The sequence below is a fragment of the Empidonax traillii genome, unplaced genomic scaffold (assembly GCF_003031625.1).
Source record: "Empidonax traillii isolate 1590-97213 ecotype Southwest subspecies unplaced genomic scaffold, ASM303162v1 scaffold203:size1130161, whole genome shotgun sequence".
Lineage (NCBI taxonomy): Eukaryota > Metazoa > Chordata > Aves > Passeriformes > Tyrannidae > Empidonax > Empidonax traillii.
In genome coordinates, this window is record NW_020955396.1 from 824957 (window position 1) to 848057 (window position 23101).

Consider the following 23101-nt stretch of genomic DNA (forward strand, 5'->3'; position numbering starts at 1 on the left):
GGTTTTGTGTTCTTCAAGATCAGCTGTAGCATTTTAATATGTCTAAATCTGTATACCTTTGCTGCTTACTTCTGAATATAGCACATTGTTTTGCTGTTAAAAATAGCCTCCTTTATTAATCACGTACTCAGTACAATGGCGACACACTGTCTGTTCTAGCACACATAAAGTGTCGTATCTTCTGGCAAACAACAGACTTGGGAAGAAAATAAACCTGAGGTAACTCTTTATAGTCTTGCAATTGTTAGGGATGTGGTCCCAGAACATAAGATGCTACATGATAAAATAGGATGCAATATTGTTGATTAACTCTCTCTCTTTTTTTTTTTTTTTTTTTTTTTTTTTTTTTTTTTTTTTTTTTTTTTTTTTTTTTTTTTTTTTTTTTTTTTTTTTTTTTTTTTTTGCTATGTGTATAACAAACAGTAACTTTTCCAGAAGTTCTTATCCACTTTTCCCTAGAAATATGGAAGTAGTGTATTGCTCAAAGCACTATTTTTGAGGTTGGCTTTTAGTTTAGCTAGAAATATTTTTGGATAGGTAGCAGAAACCCATGCTAGAGTTCACAGAAGTTAAATGTCGAGATCAGAACTGCTATCTTTACACAAGGTTTGATTTTCTTCTTTTTTAAAATAATGTCATGAATACACTGTGATCCTAAAACAAAAATTGAAAAGAGCAATGAATATTCTTAGTAAGGAAAAATAATCTGCCTTCATCCTTTACTCACAGAAATGAAAAACACTTACATTAGAATTAGCCTAGGAACATATCTTTTAAGAATAAAATTAGATAGTAAACCAGAAACTTAATGCAATAAAAGTGAAGATGTCCTTTGTTTTTCACAGATCACACTACATAGACTGCAGCATGTGCCATTTACCATAAGAAATAGATTATGGCAAGTATTTGAGGGAAGTAAACAGACAGTCCAAGTCCACTAATCCAACATGTAATACCATTTGCCTGCAAATCAGGAACACATAGATATAACTGATGTGCTGAAAGAAACCAAACACAGAATATTTATTGAGATTCTCACCAGAGACCATTCAGATTTGATGTTACCTCAAGATAAATTCAACAGAACAGTCATTTTGCTCTAAATTACATAGGTAGTATTAATTTAAACACAATATCACTAGCAGATGTTAAACTAGTGAATCTGCCTCTACTTAGAATGTGTAAAAGAAAAACTGTGAAAAATTTAGAAGTTGTAAACTTCTAATTTTTATTTTTTTTATTACCAACCATTAATCTGAGAGATGTCACCCAACAAGTTGGTTATTTAGCTCTTGATCTTTATTAGTCATAATTTTATAGATGATTTTTAATTTCTCTTAGGGAGTTGCTTATAGAGTTACTAAAGTAAATGCTTTTGTGCTTTTAGGCCTAACAAATCTTTGCCCTGCAAACAATTATATTTGTGTAAAACCACCTGCAGGACTGGAGACTAAAGGATTAAGCCCCTATTTTTTCCTTAGAAAGCCAGTCCCAAACCAAATCTGTTTCTTTCCAGAGAAACGTGTGCTTATTCTTGATCAGGTTTTTGTGCCTAATGCCAACTAATGCCTCAGCAGCTCCCAAGTCCAGGAGTGGCAGCTGCACTAAATCATCAGTTTCCCTTTCTAACCCAAATTTAGCACCAATTTTCTAACACTAAGGTGGATCCATGCAACTGAAAAATTCACCTGTTTAGTGCATGAGTGCGCAGCCGCACAGGCAGGAGTACATTCTCCACACAGCCAGCCAACATTGCATCACCGTCCTAAAGCATTTGCAACTTTATGAAAAAGAAGAAATTAAATATATCTTTATTTGTAGCAAGAAGCCAACTTCTTGCTGGCTATTTTTCACCAGAAGACTCTCTGACAATGTTGCTGAGCAAGCAATTGCTAGTCAAGCAAATCATTTGGAGACAAGGCTCTGCCTTTTTGCTACAACTAGATGCTTTGGTTTTCCATGGTCACGTCAGTGTAGGAACAAAGGGTATGTACACAAGGAAGGAATGTTAGGCACTGCTAGGATAAGGAAGGCACAAACAGTTTCTTTTCTCAGAATGTACAAACCTTATGTTTTTAATGATTTCCCCACAAACCCAGAGTTTATTCAAGATGCACACACTGACTGACAGCAACTCCCCTAAGCAGACTTGGTTGTCCTTATTCAGTGGGAACTGTGACTGTTCCTCAGTTTAGTCCAAACACATCTCTCTGCCCCTGACATGAGCAGTAAGAGAACAGCCTCTTCCATAACTTTAATGATACATTTCCTGCTTATTGCTCTAGTCTGTCTGTCCTTGCTGTGGGTTTTTTTGTCAAAACACTTAAGAAATGTTTAAATTTTTTTTTGCACAAATATTGTGGGGGTTTTATGGCCTTATTAGGCCAAATTTATCTCAGGCAGAATTCTTTGTATTCATACAGGACAATAAAAACTTACTGAAACTTGACCAGTTTGCATCAAAAAACATGAATTTCTGGATCACAGGAAATTTTGTCTTCAAAGAAGACATACTAAGTAATTCTAAAAGCTGCTGTACAGAGCTTAATTTGACAGTGACTCAGGAGATGATGTTACTAATGAATTTAAGCCTAGTTGTCTTTCACATAAATACTCCCACAGACCTTTGAAAGGAAATTGGGACCACAGGAACAGAACTTTTGCTTTAGGTACTCGAGATCTTTCCCATCTTACCTATGCTGAAGAGAATGTTAATCTAAATAGTAGTCTTGTTTACATTATGTGAATGGAATCCCCTCACATGGGCCCAAAGGTGAAAAATTTGGAATCAGCTATTGGCTAATCTTGCTAACAGGTGCTACAGTTAGACACAGGGGTCACCACAGTGTTTGTTTGGAAAGTATGATCACGTTTTGGCCCCTCATTTTCAGTGTGTAGTATTAGGCCACACAAGCAAGTGGCTGGCAAATAAACCTGTATTGGGAGGTATCCTAATAGCTCTTCTGAGGCAATTAGCTTTGTCTTATGTTAAATATATTTGAGTGGATTATATTATTGTTTTCCCTTGCACATTGAACCCAAATTTGCCAGTCATAATCAGCAGCTTTTCATGTGTCCCATCTTTTGTAAACTGTCTGTCAGAAACAGAGAACCCATGTCTTTTTCAACGTTGATCAGCTGGAATAAGAAACAGCATGGAATAAGAAGTCCATGTTAAGTAGGCCTTAGGGACTCCAGAAGCTGCTGGCATTATCTGACTTATAAGCAGCGGTCAGGAAATTGTCACTTTGCAGGCTTTGAAGTGATGCACACACCAGCAGAGAAGAACACTACTGTTTCTGGAACAAAGGCATCCTGCACACACTAAGGGAAAGAGTGGGAGAAAGCAGACATGAAACCAGATGAAAGAATAGAAGAGAGTTTTTTGGTTTACTAAGTTGCCAGAGAACCAAAGCTGTATATATTGGGCAAAGGAAAACAACTGCACACACACAAGGAAAAAGCCAAATGTGTGGGATTCTAGTTGCTGCTAAATGCTTTATTCCTCTGGATCAGCACCAGTATATGAAAGAACACAGCAGAGAGCAGCGGGAATTCCTCCAAGACTAAAAGGAAGATAGAAGTTATTAATTAGAACTTGAAATAAAGTATGTGGATGGACTTATAAATGAAAAAATCCAAGCAGAAGTCTATGAACAGAGAGGGAAAGGTGAACTGCCCTTGATATTTTTATTCAAATTACCTGAGAGCTGGAGTGAGGCACTGTTCAGTTTGTGCATGGGTAGTCAAAGCTGACCCATAGACAGTTGTCAACGGTAACCACATTAAAACTTACTTTATGCAGTTCCAAAACACTCCAGGGTAATAGCTGAAGGTTTGATCATGAAGGTTTACCCTTCAGTCAAAGCAACACAGTTTTCTGCTTGGATGACACTGGGACTTTATCTTTGATTCTTTTAATGTTGAATACCACCTATGACAGAAAAACAGATCATTTCTTCGTATGGCACATGTTGTACCAGGCTATTCAAGCCTGTATTTTCCATGACTTAGAGGGGAAGAAAAATCAGAGAAAGACATATAAACAGAGGACAGATTGCTTTTTAGTTGAAAGTTCAGGAAATGTTTTCCCAATCACGGCAGATTATGCTGGTAACTGAGAAACTGAAGAACAACCCATCATGAAGATAATTTTTTCCCTTTTTCATTCCTTCATTAGCCCAGAGATAGCAATGCCCCTGTGGGGCCTCACTTCTGATTCTCTGACGAAAACCGAGCAGCCTTCAGAGCCGCAAGATGAGATAAAGCTGCAGCTATGAACAGTAGGGCAGAAGCTTTGGCATCTTTCCCTCCCACAAACTTTCATTAGAGGTCAAGCAAACTACTTAGGCCTGCTATTACAGAGATGAAAGAAGAATGGGTTTGTGATACTGCTGATATATGCAAATAAATAAATGAAATAGGAAAGACAATTGAGGCTCCTCGATTCCAGTTAGCAAAACACAAAATGACAGCTTTCACAACAGACTGTTTCTGGAATGCTTTTCAACCTTCTGACCTCAAAGTCTTCTAGTCCAGGAAAGGACAGTTTGTTACATGGTGCCTGAGTTCAGTGGCTATGCAGGTTTTATATAGCAGTAAATTCATTCATCTCCTTTTTTCCCCCTCCAGCATTCCCAGGTACTCTATTAGGCAGTGGTGTGTCATGGTTTAAGAATGGTACTCCCCAGTTTAGTGCTCCCACTTAGAGTCTCCAGATCACACTGTCACTTCCTGGCTCCTCTCTCCCCCTCCTCATGTGGCCATACGGAGATGGGAATGGGGCATGAGAAAGGTAAAGATCCTTTGAGATAAGAGCAATTTACTGGAAACAGCAAAGAGATAAGAAAACTTTACTAATGGCACAGTAATGGCAACAATACTAATAAAAGAAGGTACAAGAAAGAGGTGAACGATTCACATTGAAAATCTCCAACAACAGACAATACCCGACTGCTCCCCCTGCCAATCCCAGAAGAGACTCCCTTCCCCCACCCCTGCCAATGTTGTAAGGTGGAATAGAATAACCTCTTGGTCAAAGCCATGACCCATCCTGGCTACTACAAAACTTACAGAATTGATCAGGTTGGAAAATACCTCTGAGATCGAGTCCAACCCTTGATCCAACCCCCCCTGTGGTTACCAGACCATGGCACTCAGTGCCACTTTCAGTCTCATCTTAAAAACCTCCAGGGATGGTGAATCCACCACCTTCCTGGGTAGCCCATTCCAATGCCTGATTACTCTTTCTCTGAAAAATATTTTCATAATATTCAACCTAAACCTCCCCTGGCACAGCTTAAGACTGTGCCCTCTTGTTCTACTGCTTCTTGCCTGGGAGAAGAGATGACACCCACCTGGCTACAAACTCCTTGCTGGTAGCTGTGCTCTGAGTACAGGGGAAGAATCACTTCCCTGCTCCTGCTGGCCACACTGTTCCTGATAAAGGCCAGGATGCCATTGGCCTTCTTGGCCACCTGGGCACACTGCTGGCTCATGTTCAGCTTCCTGTCAATCCAAACTCCCAGGTCCCTTTCTGCCTGGCTGCTCTCCAGCCACTCTGTGCCCAGCCTGTAGCGCTGCAGGGGGTTGTTGTGGGCAACAACCCTGACCTGGCCATAACTAGGTGTAAGGTGATAGATAAGGCCAGACAAACGAAGAAAAAGGCTCCTGATGGTTTCCTGGAAAAACCCTGCACCTGTGGAGACATTCCCAGAAACTCATAAAAGGATTAAAACAAAGAAAGGAGTGATATGGAGACAACATGGCCTTTTTCATGAACATCCTGGCTGACAGGAACTTGTGAAGTGGACCCTTGGGCCTATTTCATCTGTCTATCACCCCAAAATTTGTTTATTTACTATAGTCACTCAAACTGCCTAAAGAAAAAGGTATAAAAAGAGATTGGATGTAAACAAAAATCAGGGAGAATTTCCATCCACTCTGTGGAGGTAACCGATGGGCCACCTTTCTCACCCTCCTCCTTCTCAGGACGTCTTGGGGTAAGCGATCGCTTTATACACATGCACTAATTTTACTTTTGCTCCATAGTACTTTAAAATTTTTACTTTTTCTTTGTTAATTCTTTTACCTTAGGGCAGGCGCTTAAGTTTTTGCTTATTATTTGTAAGTTGATTTTGCTTTAGGGCACAGCTTCAGTTTCAGTTTTAAGTCTGTAAGTTATTTGTATGTTGCTTTAAAGTGTGTGGTTTGTGAGTGGCTTTGCTTTGGAGGTGTTGCTTAGGTTTTGAGGTATTAACATGCTTTGCCTTAGAGCAAACATACCCGGCCCTGTTGTTGCTACATGGTTTCAGTATAACTTCTGTAGTTAAACCTTATCACCGACAACACAAACCCTATAATTTGTCACAAATTTGTATTAATAAACGTGATTTCTTTGTGAACTGTCAGAGTGACTCCATTTTTAGGTGCTGACAGTTTTGTAGACAGCAAAATAACTCATAGGAGAAACTTGCTGAAGGTTTTCCTACTGCTGTTAAGAGTAGACCGTATTTAAAAAGGTATCAAATGTCCTGTCCGTCTCAGTGAACCTCTTAAGTGAAGGGTCTCATTAGGTGAGACGTTAACAGACTGTTTTGGACATTAAAAGACTTTGACCTCCTGGGAGACAATGACAGACAAAAAAATAAATTAATATAAGTTGGTCAGAAAATTCATCTTTTCTGCCCCTTTCCACATGGCATGAGGACATGGTGTTACAGAACCTGTCAATAAACTCCATGGTGCTCCTGGGACCTTGACAGAGACAGTCCACAGCAGATCTCACATGTCAGAAAGAAAAGAAAACTCAGACCTAGCTTTTGCAGCCATTACTACTACAGCAGAAAGTAGAAATCAGGAAGGCCTTATAACCCAGTAAATGGACAAGTTTTAAAAGAGCAAAACTAAATTTTGTGCCATCTTCTGAACTGAAGGATATTGCCAGGAATTTGTAGGGCTTCAAGTTTATACTGCTTCCTAAAATATTCATATGGTTCCATTCAGAAAGCTATAGAGATGAAATTAAGATATGGGGAAACAAACATACTAACCTGCACATTTTCCAATTTAAAATAAGTAATAAAGATTGCTTTTATTATTTCCCTCCACCAATAGAGAACTACCATACAGCCAAGAGAAGACAGAAGCTGCTGCCTGCTTTCTAAGATCCTGTTAAACTCGGGACCATTCAATGTCCTTTAATTAGAAAGACGTATTAAAGTGCAAGGAAGCACAGCAGCTTATCAGTTGCTCCTCTCCAAAGTACAGATGATAGGACAATTTAAAAGAGCATACTGATATCTCAGTGCATCTCACTCCAATCAGTTTTTTTTATCACACAGGCACTAGGGCAAACAAACAGGCCCACCTGGCTCTAAGTTAACTTCTCTGCCTATATAAAGATCTAGATGGAATTTAAGGAGACTTTTTACTGACACGAGGATATGCTAGATTAGGGTTTTTTTGCAACATCAGGATCTCTTATGCCAGTTTATACCTACTCCTGAGTACATAGGAGTCCACCTTTCATAATTCAGCTCATTAAATGACATTTTAGTCCATACAATAATCCACAGTGCTCTTTTCAGCAGGAAATACTTTATAAGGTCTACATCCTGCCATCAGCCTAGGCACTGATCTCCCACTTGAAAACAGTGGAGAGATCTGTGTAAAATATCACTGTCAGGATATGGGTAATCACTTTTTCTGGCTAGAAGTAGGAGTAGAAATATGCTGGTTTTCTCATATTTAGCAGTTATTTGGCCTGAACTCATTATTTACCTGTATATTATTAAGGGTGTTTGAAAAAGCTTGTTTTCTTCAGATCCCTAAAGGGAAAGAGATCCACGCCAAGTCTACCCACACATAATTATATGTTTCTGCAGCAGAACTGTGTTTTTTTTAAAGTCTCTTTTTTCAGTCCAGGGATGGAGAAAAATCTGTCTCGTTGCCAATTCTGGGAATAAAAAATAATAAAAAAAAATTACTAATTTGAGTTCCTAAAAAAAATATTGCCATCTGTCAAAATTCTATATTCATTTACCAGTTACTTATAAGAGGTAAGATTACTGCATTATTTTCGTAGAACTAAACCTCTAGTAGCAAATAAATTGTAACAGAAATACTGATGAGATAGAGTACAAGGTTATAACAGTTTCATGGGACATATTTCTCCAAAGGCACTCTTAGGTTATCCCTGTCAACTGTTTATTGGTTTGTGTTAAAATATTTTGTAAAAGCACTTGAAGAGGTCAAAAAAGAAGACATCAGTATCTAATCACATTGTGTGATCCACATTTTTCAAAAATATTCAATTACCACTTACAATCAGAAAGAGTAAAAAACTAGAGAAAGGGAAGATCTCCCAAAATCCAATTTCAAGTCTGTAGCACCAAATTATGCTGTGAATTTAAGATGTACCTAATATCACTGCTTATTATGAGCTTAACAACATTAAAGGGATGTGTGGAGCTGGAGAGTTGAAGAAATTTCTTCTGTTCACTTTCTGAAGGCATATGCTTACTTAAGAATATCACCTTTCATTTTTAACAAGTTACTAAACCTCACAATTAGACAAAAACTTTGGAAGCATGTCTTCAGTACAAAGAAGAAAATTAAAGGCATACACATGTTTAAAAATGTGGAGGTTTTATTAGAAGAAATTAGAGGAGGGAATAGCTGACAGATGTTCACAGGACTGAGGCTAACAGTGCAGGGTCTATACTCACTTCTCCTCATCTGCAAAATAATCTTTCTGAAAGCAGAATACACAAAGGAGAGAGTAGAAGATATCTTAAAAGGGGAAAAGGTGGTAACTGAAGGAAACCTTACTCTTTCATTCAAGAAAAGAATCATGGAATCATTTAGGTTGGAAAAGATCTATAAGATCACCAGGTCAAACCATCAAATATAAACAGTGATATCTTCTGTTCTGTCTTTCCCTGTTCTTTTGCAGCAAATGGCCCAGATTAACAGGTGTAGAGGTTACACCACGGGAAGAACACATCTCTGACAGTCTGACACAAGGAAAAGCATGTCATCTGACAAGACATACTACTCCAAAGTCAGCACCAAATCACTTGGTAAACTAAGATGGCAAAAGAAGTGCAGATCATGCAAATAAATAATTTTTTTTTAAGAAATAAAATAAATTTTTAAAAAGTTTTACTTATCCAGATTCACCAGACTCACAAAAATTTCCAGCTGTGCATCAAAAGTAGTTGTAAAGGCCAAGAGAATCAAATTCCTGCTGCATATGGACTTTTACTCAAGCAAAAGTAACTCAGACACCAAATCTCCCATGTTTCCTTCAGCAAACAGTTTCTGAAAAAGGTAGAATCAAATCTGTGAAAACAGGAAAGGGGAGACAGAAGTGCTTACATCACATCAAATTACTGTGTCTTTCTACATACTTTATTGTTGCTTTTCAGCTGAATTAGTGAACAGAACTGGCTCTCACACAATCTAGGAAGAGGTTGGGCTGCGTGGCTGGGAAGAGGAGGTGCAAGACAGGTCCATCTTTCAATGGCAGTGATGTACTGGCTCTGCTCACCTGATCTGATTGAAATGCTACTTCATCTCTCACAGTGCAAAATCAATTGGAGTGTCAGGAATCATTTTCTTGCACCACTTAGGCTGCATAAGAGTGAATCTGTTCATTGTCTTTGTAACTTTGAACAAACTCCAATTTAAGCCATTAAGTGAACTCCTGAGGTAAGAAAATCTGGCCAGCTTAACTTCTCTCACCTTACAGCATTGCTAGAAGAGACTTTCTTAATCAGATAGATAGAACAAACACTTAAAAAGTGATAGCGTTTTGAATTAACTCATAGGTTTATTGTATGGAGAGTGTGGCTCATGCTTGCTCAGAAAATAGATGAATCAGTTAAAGATATCTATACCTTCTACCAAAGTTTCTATGCAGCACAGCTACCAAAAGAAGGATGTGTCCTCATTATTGCAGCTCTTTCTACTCCACCAGTTTACGCAGAATGCCCATTTTTCACTAGGGTGGTAAAAGCCTAGGTTTTGTTCTGCTGCCTTTATTGTGAAAATGAACATTGGGAAATGAGGCGTTTGCCTGAATGCACTCAGAAGTCACTGAGCTTAGCAATATGGTGGTTAGGCAGCTGAAGCTGCACAAAGAGATATATAGTATGCACATGCACAACCAGCACAGAAATAGTTTACGTGTGACTACCCGAGCACGTTCAACTAATGTCTTGTATATGGTCTGTGGCTTTTGTTCAGCTTCTGAAGTTTGGCGTAATATTGTTCTTTCCCATTTACTGAAGGAGATACTGCAAATCTCACAGATTTGAGATAAGGACCATATTACATTTATTAATTTTCCAGGCTCCCTTCCCAAAACTCTTACGGTTTGCAAGAAAGAACTTTGACCCCAATCACCTCTGGTTTAGTTTGGAGCCTCCCAGACCTACCACTCCCCCGCAAACAGTCTGCAAAGTCATGACCACCTTCCATTGTCCATTTGATTACCCTACCCTACTATGTGAACTCCCAGGTTTTGCTTTGGTATTTTGAATTAACTGATTTTCAAATCCAAGTCATTAAAAATGGGCTTTTCTGTAGATTAAATTTTACCAAAAAAAACCCCAACCAATCAACCAACCGAAAAAAACCTCTCCACAAACATAACAACAGTTTCCTTGGTCTGAAGTCACTGCTGGCATAAAAGTATAGTCACCATGACATATCTGAGGTATAGGTTAGACATGAAAAGGAACCAATATGGTTCTTTGGAGTAAACACACCCGCCAGATCATGGAAAAACTGCCATGGACACTCCAACTGAATCTATATCTGCAAGTATCTGACTTAACAAAGCTTACTTTCTTTCTGGTTTATGCTTTATGATGGATTGGCTTAAATGGAAATTTCTGACCCACCTTTGCTTCCTCTGAGCTCTTTTCCCCAAAGCTCAACATTTCAACTTTTTTCTTCTGTGCGGACTCATCAGTGCCTAAGGCAAGAATTTGATCAATTTAAAGCAACATCAGGAGTGGAAAATGCAGTCCCAGCCCATTCTTGTGCTGGTACAAACATTCATACCACAATGCAATTAAATGGTTTGGATTAAAATTAAGGTTTTTTCCTTATTGTTTGGTGGGTTATAGTGTTATTCAAGAGAGGAGTAATGTCAACTCTAACTTGCACATATAAAAGAAATAAACTGAGAGTTAATCAGATTTAAACAAAACCTGATTTAAATAGATGGCAATCACTATGAAAGACATCAATTTTTTTTGTTTCCATGCAGAATTATTTGGAGTATGTGAAAATAACAGGCATGTGAGATTAAAGATAAACCTGCACAGTCAGACACATTAGGCTGAAGGCCATTTTCCAGTCTTAAAAAAAAAATATATCTAAGTCATTAAAATAAACTTGCCAGGACATTGCATGCAAATAGTCCAATTAGCACATGACCTGAAATGCCATGGTTGAATTTGTCTAAGATGCAAAGGACAGAGCACTAGTGGGGGTCCTAAAGAGACCCAGTGAAGAGATTTGTCCTCTCTAACAGGTAATCAGCAGGCTTTTGTATGATCAGAATTTGAACGGGCGGTTTCCTGTTCTGAATACAGCAGATACTTTTTAAAAAGTGTCATGCATCATGGTTGTCACTGTGGTAGCTTTCACAATCAATAACTTCATCATAAAAAAACCCCAGAGAATAAACATTTCTTATTATTACTGTCATAACCTGGCATTTCTGTACATAATCAGAATCACTGTCCTGCTTTGTCTAGCAAAATTCAGAATTGACAACTTGAAATGGTCCTGAGTGCACATTCATTAATAATCAGAAAGAAACAGTTGTCAGGAGATGGCAGAAAATTATGGAATTTTTTTTTCTTCTGGCAGGCAATAGATAGGAAAAACTTAACTGAGCCAGAGCAAAAATGTCAAACTGTTGTTATCAGAATAATAAAAATGTTATGGAAAGATGTTTTTTATTGTTTCATGATGAGGGCTGTGATTTTTTGTTGCTTTTTTGTTGTTGTTGCTTTGGAAAGTACAGTGTCAGGAAAAAATCTCCACATGAATCCATGAATCTCCCATCCTTCTCCTTCTGCTACAACTTTTTCCTTTTTCATTTAGTGCAACTTTAAGACAGTCCTCCAACACAACTTGGAAAATTCATCGCCTGAAACTGTCTAAATTCATGTCTGTCTGTAAATGCTCAGAGAAGGCTTGGGTTTGGGTTTAATCTACATGCCAATTAGTTTCCTTAGCCTCAGCACAGACTTTAATTGGATCCACTCTCAGGACAAAATGACCTTTCCATTCACAGCTCTGAAAATTCCTTTTACCCAAAATTTTAGGAAAACAATTATGTATTCATATATTCTTGTGTTTTTGCAAAGTGTTGAAGTGAGTTACTCATATACATGCAAAGAAACTTCAAAACTGTCCTGGAAACCTGTTACTACTTGTAATGGTCTAAAAAGAATAACACAAAGGTACACAGGTACAGTAACTATTGATATTATGGTTTCAGGGCAGAAAAATTCAGATCAGATATTCTTCTCAACTCATTGTTTTGGTCAAGCTTCCCACAAGCAAATTTTATTAACACGTTAAAAACATGCAGTCACCCATACATCTCTGCACAAACAACTCCTCCTTCCACAGGGCAGATTCTGTTAAAGGGTGGATGTATTTGCACAGGAGAGGTCAATTTGGCCCACAGTCCAACTCCCAAGCAGTCATACGATTTCGTCCCGTATGAACCTTAAGTTTAAAAAAATCCTTGTGAGCGAGGTTATTAATGAATGTTAAACATCACTCTAACATGGTTGGCCGTTTTGGGGTTTTTTTGTAATTGTTTTCCATAAGAAGAGCTAAGCTTGTGTCTGTCAGTACCACCTGGGCAACACTGTGGCTTTGTGCAATCACTGAAAATTTGACAAAATTGCAAATTCTATGAAATCCTGACAGTTTTGTGAGATTTTTTACCATTATCTGTGTTTGAGTTCAGGTTTCATCAGATGTAACTGTAGGGCGGAAGAAGAACATGTTGGCCAAGTGAGAATCCTGCTCCTCTGCTTTTTGAGAAAGAATTACTGAGACACTGGATGCCAGGGGACAAGAAAGGGACATTATATGAGAGGCAACATCAGTTAATCACCAACTCACAGAACGGGAGTTGAGAATTAGCACTACTGGTTTCATTGCCAATCCTATCAATGAGCTTTCACAGGGGGTATTTTGTTTCTGAAGTCGATTTTCCCATTCCATCACATGGACACACACCTTTTCAGGATGCTTTCATACCTCTGACTTCAAACATATATTCTCTCATTCTTTCAACAGATTTAATATTCTCCACCATACAAATCAATAGTTGCTTCCTACAACCATTCAAGTTTCTACACTCATGTGAGAAAACATATATTCCTATTTCCAAATTTGAGATTAATTCTGAAAAGCTCTATTTGGTCAACCCCAGCACAAAGTTGTAACGGTGAAAAAGGGCAGGTTTTAACCACAACTTTGTTTCATACCTACCAAGCACCTGCTCTAGAAAGGGCTTGTAGTACCAAATACCGAGCAATATTTTTGCAATACTAAGTTTTCCAGAAAACCAAAAGCAAATGAGCTCCTGCTTCCTCTGGCCCTTATTTCAGTCCACTAAATATCTAATTATTTTAATATATCTAGCTTGAATGCTTTCCACTTTGTCTGGAATTCTGTTTTCCTGAAAGATGGACTTCTAGGTAAAGCCATTGTAATTACAATGTAAAAAGATTACCTTGTGTATTGTTTATTAGACCACACTTGTTCTGGGTGTTTAGGATGACCATAAAAATAGTAATTTGCCTAATTATTCTGTTCTGTGTTTAAGATGTCACCACTTTTGTCTGTTTGGCAACATTAAGTGTAATCAAATACCAAACTTCAAAACAAAGTAGCATTAAATGCGCATACAACACCTTGACAAAAGTGATGAATTTGTGAGGATTCATTGACAGAACACAGTAGGTTTATACTGACATGTGGTAAGTTTATCAACTTCATTTGATCTTTAGTTAGTCAGAAAATATTGTATTTACATATGGTTGGATTTATGCAGTATGTTGGAAATGGTCCAGTGTACTTGGCAAGAAAGGAAGATTTTGGCAAAGGATTGCATCTGCATTTATAGATCTCTTGGGGAAAAGTTGTGTCATCAGGGCAATCTAATATGACACATTTAAATGTTTCATTAGCACCAATACAAACATATGCAGGGTAAAGCTTTTATTTTTTAGTTTCAGTTTGTACAACTCTAATTTTTTATTTCTTTCTGTTTTCAAAGAAGTCTGTGTTGATTCAAATCCACTTGTAATGTGTCTCAGATCCCTGGTGCAGTGCTTCAGTACACCAACAGAGAAATGCTAATAATCACACACACAAATACACACACACAGAGTTCTGGTACACAAGATCTGACTTTGCACACACACACCAAGAGAGATCATACTGAATGTATCTGTCTTATAGATCCTGCAGAAATTAAACACTGCGTCTTGACTAGTTACATAAGTACTCCCCTCACAGTAGCTGTTCATGCATTTTGGCTTTTGATATGAATATGTTTCCAGTATAACTTTTTTAAAAAATAGGGTATCCTCTTCAAGGCACTGTACTAAAAGAGAAATACATTTCCAGTCCCCAGCAGAATCAGAATAGTTATTTTGGCTGAACTTCTCCAAGAAGCTAGACATTCAGCTAAAGGTAACAATATTTAATTACCTGTATCTCCCTGTTTTACACTGCAGGTATGCATGTAGTATGAACCACGCACAACATAGCCAAAGAAGAAAAGACTAATTTGTCTCTGTCTGCTGTGGCTGGCATCCCAGCTTCTGGGATAAAATCTCATCTGTAACCCTGAATACATCCTTCCAGTGCCTGAAAAGACCCTACAAGAAAGACGGAGAGAGATTATTTACAAAAATATGTAGTGACAGGAGAAGGGGGAATGGTTCCAGACTGACAGAGAGAGGGTTTAGATTATATATAAAGAAGAAATTCTTCCCTATGAGGGTGGTGAGGCACTGGAACGGGTTGTCCAGAGGTGTGGATGCTCCATCCCTAGAAGTGCTCAAGGTCAGGTTGGATGGGGATCTGAGCAATCTGGTCTAGTGGAAGGTGCTTCTGCCTATAGCAAGGGGGTTGAAAATAGATGATCTGTAAGGTACCTTCTGACCCAGGTTCTTCTAGGACTCTGTGTTCAAAACTACTACTGGAGTTGTTAATACCACAGGGCTTCCCTCACAATTGTGTTGAGAATCCACCCCTGGAGCTCAGCTCATCAGGTGCTGGAGGTTTTTTCACCTTTATTTGAGTAACATGAACAAAGTGCTGGCCATTTCACTGGTCACCCAGCAATGAACAAAACCTTAATAACTATAAATTCTTACTCCCCACCCACACAGAGATCCCTATTGGATTTCAGATGGTTCTGTAGGGAGAGTTGTCACTTGTGCACAATGTCAATAAATGAAACTTTTCATCTTTCCTTAATTTATCATTTCTCTTTCCAAGAGAAAAGTCTTCTGCAAACAGTCACTAATTATCTCCACGCCCTTCCCAAGAGGTGAGTGGGTTGATAATTTCCTTTCTGTTTCCGTTTCCCCTGTGCTGTATTTTGCCTTGCAAGAGCATCAGCTAACTGTTTTTTCCATCTTTCAGAAGGCCACCAAGAAGACTTCATGCCTTCTCTTCACACTGAGGGTTGCCAGAAACCTGGGTTTCTGTTCTGTCCTATTTCCCTCAGGGCTCATGGGATATGAAAAAGGAAGGCTGAGGAAGATGTCCAGTGAGTATCTGCCTACCTTCCTGTTGCTCAAAACAACATTGACTCAAGATTGGATAAAGTTTATTTAAAGCAGCAACTTATTTGATTCAAATGGATTTATGAGTCAATGCAAACATTCAGCACAGTTCTAATTACCAGTCTCCTGCCTACACTATCCTATCATCTGAATCAAAATAAATCTGATGGACTGTAATAAAACACTTGGCAGCATTTTTATGTTGCAACAATGTCCTGTTTGGTTCCACTGATACTCCTTAAGTGCAAACTGATATTATTCCATGGGATACTTCCAGCAGGCAAGATTAATTTTGAATAGTTCAGTTTCATCCAGATTAAAGTGAAATTAAAATGGTATCTTTGCTGTGACTTCAGTATGTTACATCTTCAGCATCTCAAGAATTTGGTACCAGATCAAGCCCTAAGGAAAGAGAATAAAAATAAAAAGATGTGTATATATGTATATACATGTGTGTGTGTATACAAATATATAGAGAGGGAGAAGGAGAGATATTCCTTGCTTGAAACAAAGTACCTCACACAGAAACTAGCACACATCCAATACAAAATGATGCTGAAGTCCAAATACCATTCTTTGCTATTGTTCCAGACAGAAAGTTTGATTTCTCCTTCTCTCCTGTGTTTTTTAGTGGTTTTAAACTTTATACTAAAAGTGTTGAGCTAGTCACAACATATTCCTACGGAGTCTTAGGAAAATATATTGATAGAAGAGCTGGGCACTTTTTTGGCATAGATAGATAAGCATTTCAGGTGACCTTCTAAGACTGCACTTAAGCAGCACTCCTTTAAAATTCATGACTTCCTTTAGATCTTCACACTGCATGCTAAGTATCTCAGCTTGATGTTGCTTTATTAAATACTCCAAAATTACTGTAATGCAGATGCTGAAACTCAGGGATGCATAAATCTTCAAACTGTCCTCTCTTTTGAAAAACCTTCAAACGTAAGCTAAGTAACTGCAGCACACTTAGTGCCACACTCAAAAGCTTTGGGCTAAACCCTCAGGCAAGACAGCACATGTTACAGGATGTATTAACCCTGGGTAAAAGTCTGTGCTATGAAGCTACTTGATGGGAAACTGCTGAGAACATCAGTCTGGACAAGAAGCACTGTAGGTCATTCTGCCTTGGTATTAAGCCATAACCGAGCATCCCCAGCTGGGAAGTACTAAAGATACATAAACTCTGTCTTAGATGAGATGCTTTTTGATGCAACTTCCCTGCCTCTGAGTGTAACCTGTTCCATCATACCGGAAATTAGATTTCATCAGAGTATTACCAATATTTGTGAAAACCCTGAAAGGGAAAAAGTATAACTGTAAACTGTCTGTCAAACTCCAGTGCAGACAGACACCTGAGTTTTCTCCTCCACTAGCCTGCCCATTGCTATATTATCAGGCCAAAGGACTGTCTCCTGTGTGTCTCAAGCTCATCTCTATACAAGCTCTGGCTCTGCTATTTGGCTGAGCCAGCACACAGACACGACTGTAGCAGACAGCAGCATGTTAATCTGCAATGACAGGAAATTTCAAATGTTTGCCATATAGGACCCAGTAAACCACCTTTAATGAGACAATTCATGATGTTGGGACCACTTCAAAGCATAATCTTGGCAGATAAAATCCTTACCTGATTATGAACACAAATCCACTCAGCATACAGCACTGCTCTAACACTGCTGTCCCCAGGTTTCATGGAGAAAAAGGTTTGCAGTACAGTCTAGAGGGTCCTTTGGCATTTCATGAATTTTTCCATGGTGAATGAAAAATATAAACTATATATTGTCCTATGACTTTTTAAATTGTGACTCTTTAATAATACTGATAAAAAGTAGAGGTTTTTTTCTCTCCATTTTCATTTTGTATTTTCAAAATCAAGAAACTTCCACTTACCATTAGCCAAGGAAATGCTATTTGGCTATCAGTAGGGTCAGTGTCACCAAAAGCAGTGTTTTCTTGAGAGGAACCTTTGTCTTCCTTTTCAAAGTGCACATTTTTACCTGATTATTTCCTCATGAACAACTACAATCAAGTTTGTTGCAAACAGCACAAATATCCCAGAGATTAATCATAACTCAGAGGAAAAAAACAAACCAACATACAACTGACAATAAACTTGGTTTTTTGCCTTGTTTTTTCAGCCTCAGAACACAGAAACATTGTAACACAAGCACATACTATTAGTTTCTTCAGGTGCTCAAAGCCTGATAGTAATTTAATCCAAACCATACTGTCTGTGCAAAGGGCTTAACCAGAGTTCAACATTGTGGATAAGAATTATCATGACCACTCTCAGGTCAAAACTGAGTTTCTCAAAGCAATGTTATCTGAGGACACAGCTAGACATACATTTAAGTTTGCAGATTCTTCTGTTCAGTGGTTTCACAGAAGCTCAGATCCATAGGAAGACCAGAAAACTGGGAAAATACAGGCACAGCTAAACAAAATCATGTCCCTAATGCATTACGTTTGGAGATTTTAAAAAATCTCCACTAAAATGCCTTAACTATCGGAGTAGGGCATTGAGGAGGATGTCTTTTGGGGATAAATATAGGCAAAGGTTCTGATACAAATATCCTGCCATCACATGGAAATGGGTTCATTTCTGTATGACCATGTGCTTGTTTGAAAAGCGTGTTCAAGGTCACCGCAGTTGTCCACTTCTCCCTGTGGCAAACACTTACAAGAATTTTCCTGCTGTTCACAGACATCAGTTGAGGTCCCACACAGTCCATGTTGTAAGGTTTCTTCAGGTCCATTATAAGAGACAGCCTTAAATTTCCCGGAACCTACCATCAGATAGTTTAGTTACATACAAACCAAGTTGGTAGAGAATGCTGAACTCATGGGAGCACCATGCTCCCAAACAAGAAATTCCCATGCATGTAAGGGTGATTCCAACTAGTCCCTCATATGCTAAATCTGGGCATTCATCAGGGGTCGTTGAGAGATGATACTAAGCAAAACCCCAAAGCCGAAACTCCCACATTCCCAACGCACAATATATTTTAAGGTGATTTATGCAGCCTGGAAAGCCCACTGTATCTGGGGCTGCATCAAAAGCAGTAAGGCCAGCAGATCAAGAGAGGGGATTCTGTCCCTGTGCTTCACTCTGGTGAGACCCCACCTGCAGTGCTGCCTCCAGCTCTGGGGTCTCCAGCAAAAGAAGGTCATTAATCTATTGGAGCAAGTCCAGAGGAGGCCACCAAGAGATTGGAGGGAGGGAGCACCTCCCCTGTGAGGAAAGGCTGAGACAACTAGGATTGTTCAGACTGGAAAAGAGAAGGCTTTGGTGTGACCTGATTGTGGCCTTCCAGTACGTGAAGGGAGCCTACAAGAAAGAAGGAGAGGGACCGGGGTAGTGGATTGAAACTGAAAGAGTGTAGCTTTAGATTGGATATTGGGAAGATATTTTTCCCTGTGAGGGTAGTGAGGTACTGGAAAAGGTTGCCCAGAGAAGCTGCAGATGCTCCATCCTCGACACTGTTTAAGGCCAGGCTGAAAAGGGCTTGGAGCAACCTGATTTAGTAGAAGAGTGTTGCAAATAGATTAATTTTAAGGTCCTGCCCTAGTTTCAGCTAGGATAGAGTTAATTCTCTTGGAGTTGCCAAGGCCAGAGGAAGGGGAGGGGGGGAAGGGGGTGGACAAAGCCTGGATCTGTGTGGGTTTGTTTAGGGTGTTATTCTATACCAACCACATCATCACTGGGTGGCAAGGCTTTGGGTGAAAGAACACAAAGTGTTCTTTTTCTGGGTGGAAGAACACAAAGTGGCCATTTTGTTCCTTTTTCTGGGGGAGCAAAGTGATGGACAGAGTGGTGGAGTGGCACAGCATGGGCATTTGTCCGTCACTGGTTTTTGTCCTCTCGGGCTTGGGGGAGGAGTGTGGGTGTGGATGAATTGTCCATCACTGTTTTTCATTATCTCAGGCTCAGGGGAAAAAAAGCCATCTGTGGTAATATCTGCCATCTCTCCTTCATCCCAGGCAGCTTTGTGTCATTGCTGTGGTAACATCGAGTGGGTCAGATTTCCGCAAGCATATTTTGTGTGTAATCACCCTCTTTTATACACTGTTGTTATTAGAATCGCTGCTATTACTGCTTGTTTTCCTTATCTCATTGCTGGTTTTCTAGTAAATTGCTATGTCAACCCATAATCTCTGCCTTTTTTTCCCTTTCTCACCAGAGGGGATGGGGGGAAAGGAGGCGACTGCTTGGAGCTTAATTCCCAGCTGGTTTTAAAACACAACAGGTTCCTTCCAACCCAGGCCACTCTGTGATTCTATGACGCAATGAGCATGTGGATTTGGAATCACCTAAAAAAATGTTCACACATAACTGAATACCATAGATAAAAGCTGTAGATTTAATGATGGGCATTAGCCCAGTGTTAGCAACACCCAATGCAATATATTTGACCCAGACATCCAAACACCTCACAGGAGTGCAGAGGAGAAGCTCCAGCTAGGCTTCCTCAGTGGTCCTTGATAAAAGGTTTTGATGATGTGCATGAACTGCGCCTCCAGCACACACAGCACACCCGAGGTTCAATCTACAGCGGCAATACAAATGCACCTCAAGCATGTAGAGAGCCCACCCCTGTCCCACACTCCCTGATCTCTGCTTATGTACTGCAGGGCTGAAGTTTTCAGCGATGTTCACTTGTGCATACAGCAAACCTCATCATTTCCTTCAGGACGTATCCATGCGTGAGCAACACACATTCAGATTTCCAGCAGAGAAATGCAGCTGCTCTAGACAGTGCTCCTGTAACACAGAAGATGATCTTGGCAGGGCAGGAGGATTTTTCTTCTGTGTATAAGGACTGTATGTGCCTCAGTATAAATATGCACGTAATGCTTCTGATAAAGTCAGCATGCTGGGCTCACGTCCAAATGAGTTGCTTAAAACACACAAGTATTGATGGACTGAGGATGCATGAACTGAGAACTATTTGGACTCAAATACATCTAATAATTTTTTGCTAGTAACAACATGTTTAAAGAAAAGATCTTTTTACATCACTGAGTGTACATTCTAGAATGTAGCTGTGCAACAAAACCTTATTTCAAAAGATTAAGACAGACCTGCCAAAAACAAACAAACAAACAAAACCCCCCAAACCAAACCAAACAAACAAACAAACAAAAAACACACCAGGTTACTGCTCTTTCTGCTCTGAAATTGAAAAATGTGTTCCGGAGAAAGGCATTCTGGCTGATGAGAACAGTACTGAAATTAGAGCTAAACCATAATAAAGATTTTATAAAAAAGTAAATTTGTGTGATTGTTGACGTGGACTTTGCGAAACATTAGAAAAACCAAACCTTTCATGCAAAGTTGTGTTGCTTCTTATGTCTTTTGCAATCAAGACTTGCAGGAAATTTGATGGTAGAGAAAGAATTTACAGACTGACACTGGTTTACATATGAGCAGAAACCTAAGTTCCTTGTAAAGCTGTGAAGGCAAAACACATTCATTTGAGAAAGAAGAGCAGCATGTATTTGTATATTTGCAGATATATTTGAATATAAGAAGTGAATATTACATATAATACAGAATATTATTTGAATATAAGAACTGTCTTCAAACAAAATATATAAGGTCAGAAAAGAAATATTTTCTGTCTATCCTACCACACTGATAAAATTATTCCTGGGAATGAATACAAGAGCAATCTGGAAGTCATGCAAATTATAAAAGAGCTTTACTAGCTTAGAAAAAGAAAAAGGCAAACAAACAAAAAAAATCAAACCAAGAAACTAATATGAACTCTGGTGGAAAAATCTACTTGGACACCCTTTTTATGTTCTAACCCTTTCCCTAAGTGCTTAAAAAATAGTACCTGTTCTACAAGTTTCAATATAGAATCTGAATAACCAGCTATACTTGCATTTCTTTGTACCATAAGTGCAAAAATTTGTCATAAAGAACCCTTACAGTGATGTTTCCCTAAAGCTGCAAACTCTCTTGGGTCATTATGTTTCAGAGTGATCAATTAATAACTAGAATGTTTTTATAGTGGATAATCACAGAATCACAGAATATGCCAAACTGGAAAGGACCTACAAGGATCATCAAGTCCAACTCCTGGCCCTGCACAGAACCATCCCCAAGAGTCACACCCTGTGTCTGAGAGTATCCAAATGCTCCTTGAACTCTGTCAGGCTTGGTGCTGTGACCACTTCCCTGGGGAGCCTGTTCTGGGGCCCAACCACCCTCTGGGGGAAGAACCTTTTCCGAATATCAACCTGAACCTCCCCTGACACAACTTCAGGCCATTCCCTTGCATCCTGTCACTGCTCACCACAAAGCAGAGATCAGTGCCTGCCCCTTCTCTTCCCCTCACAAGGAAGTTGTAGCTGGAGTGAGGTCTCCCCTCAGTCTCCTCTTCTCCAGGCTGAATAAGGTGACCAGACCCTTCACACATTTTGCCTCTAGACTCTTCACATGTTTTGTTTGCCCACTTCTAAAACATCAGTCTAACATGCTCTATTGCCAGTCATGATTTATTTTGAAGGACTCCATGTTCTCTTACTGGCCTTGCTACACTAGTCTGACAGCCTTGTAGCCATAAGTAAGTTGCAGCAATCCTCAGCAGAAGTCACAGAATCACAGAATGGCTAGTTTGGGAGGGATCATGAAGATCATCTAGTTCCAACCCCACTGCTGCAGACAGAGATACCTTCCACTAGACCAGGTTGCTCTGAGTTCCATCCAGCCCGGCCTTGATGGAGCATCCACACCTCTGGGCAACCTGTTTCAGTGCCTCACCATTCCCAAGGAGTTTTTCTTCCTAATATCTAATCTAAATCTGCTCTCTGCCTGTGTGGATCAATTGCCCCTTGCCCTGTCACTGCATGGACTTATAAATAGTCTCTCTCCATCTTTCTTGTAAGCTCCTTCCAGGTAATGGAAGGCTGCAGTTAGGTTACCCTAAACTTTCTCTACTCCAGGCTAAACAATCCCAATTCTCTCAGCCTTTCCTTGTTGCAGAGGTGCTCCATCCCAGCATTTCTCAGTTATTTTCATGGCCCTCCTCTGGACTTTCTCCAACGGGTCCATATCCTTCCTGTTCTGGGGACTCCAAAGCTGGAGACAGCACTGCAGGTGGGGTCTCACCAGAGCAGAGAAGCAGAATTCCCTCCCTTGACCTGCTGCCCACTCTTCTGTCAAACTTGAAGTCTTCACTAAGTGATTATACTTAAAAAGTCATAATTGGCTAAACTATTTCTCCTGTCTCCTTGCTTCAACT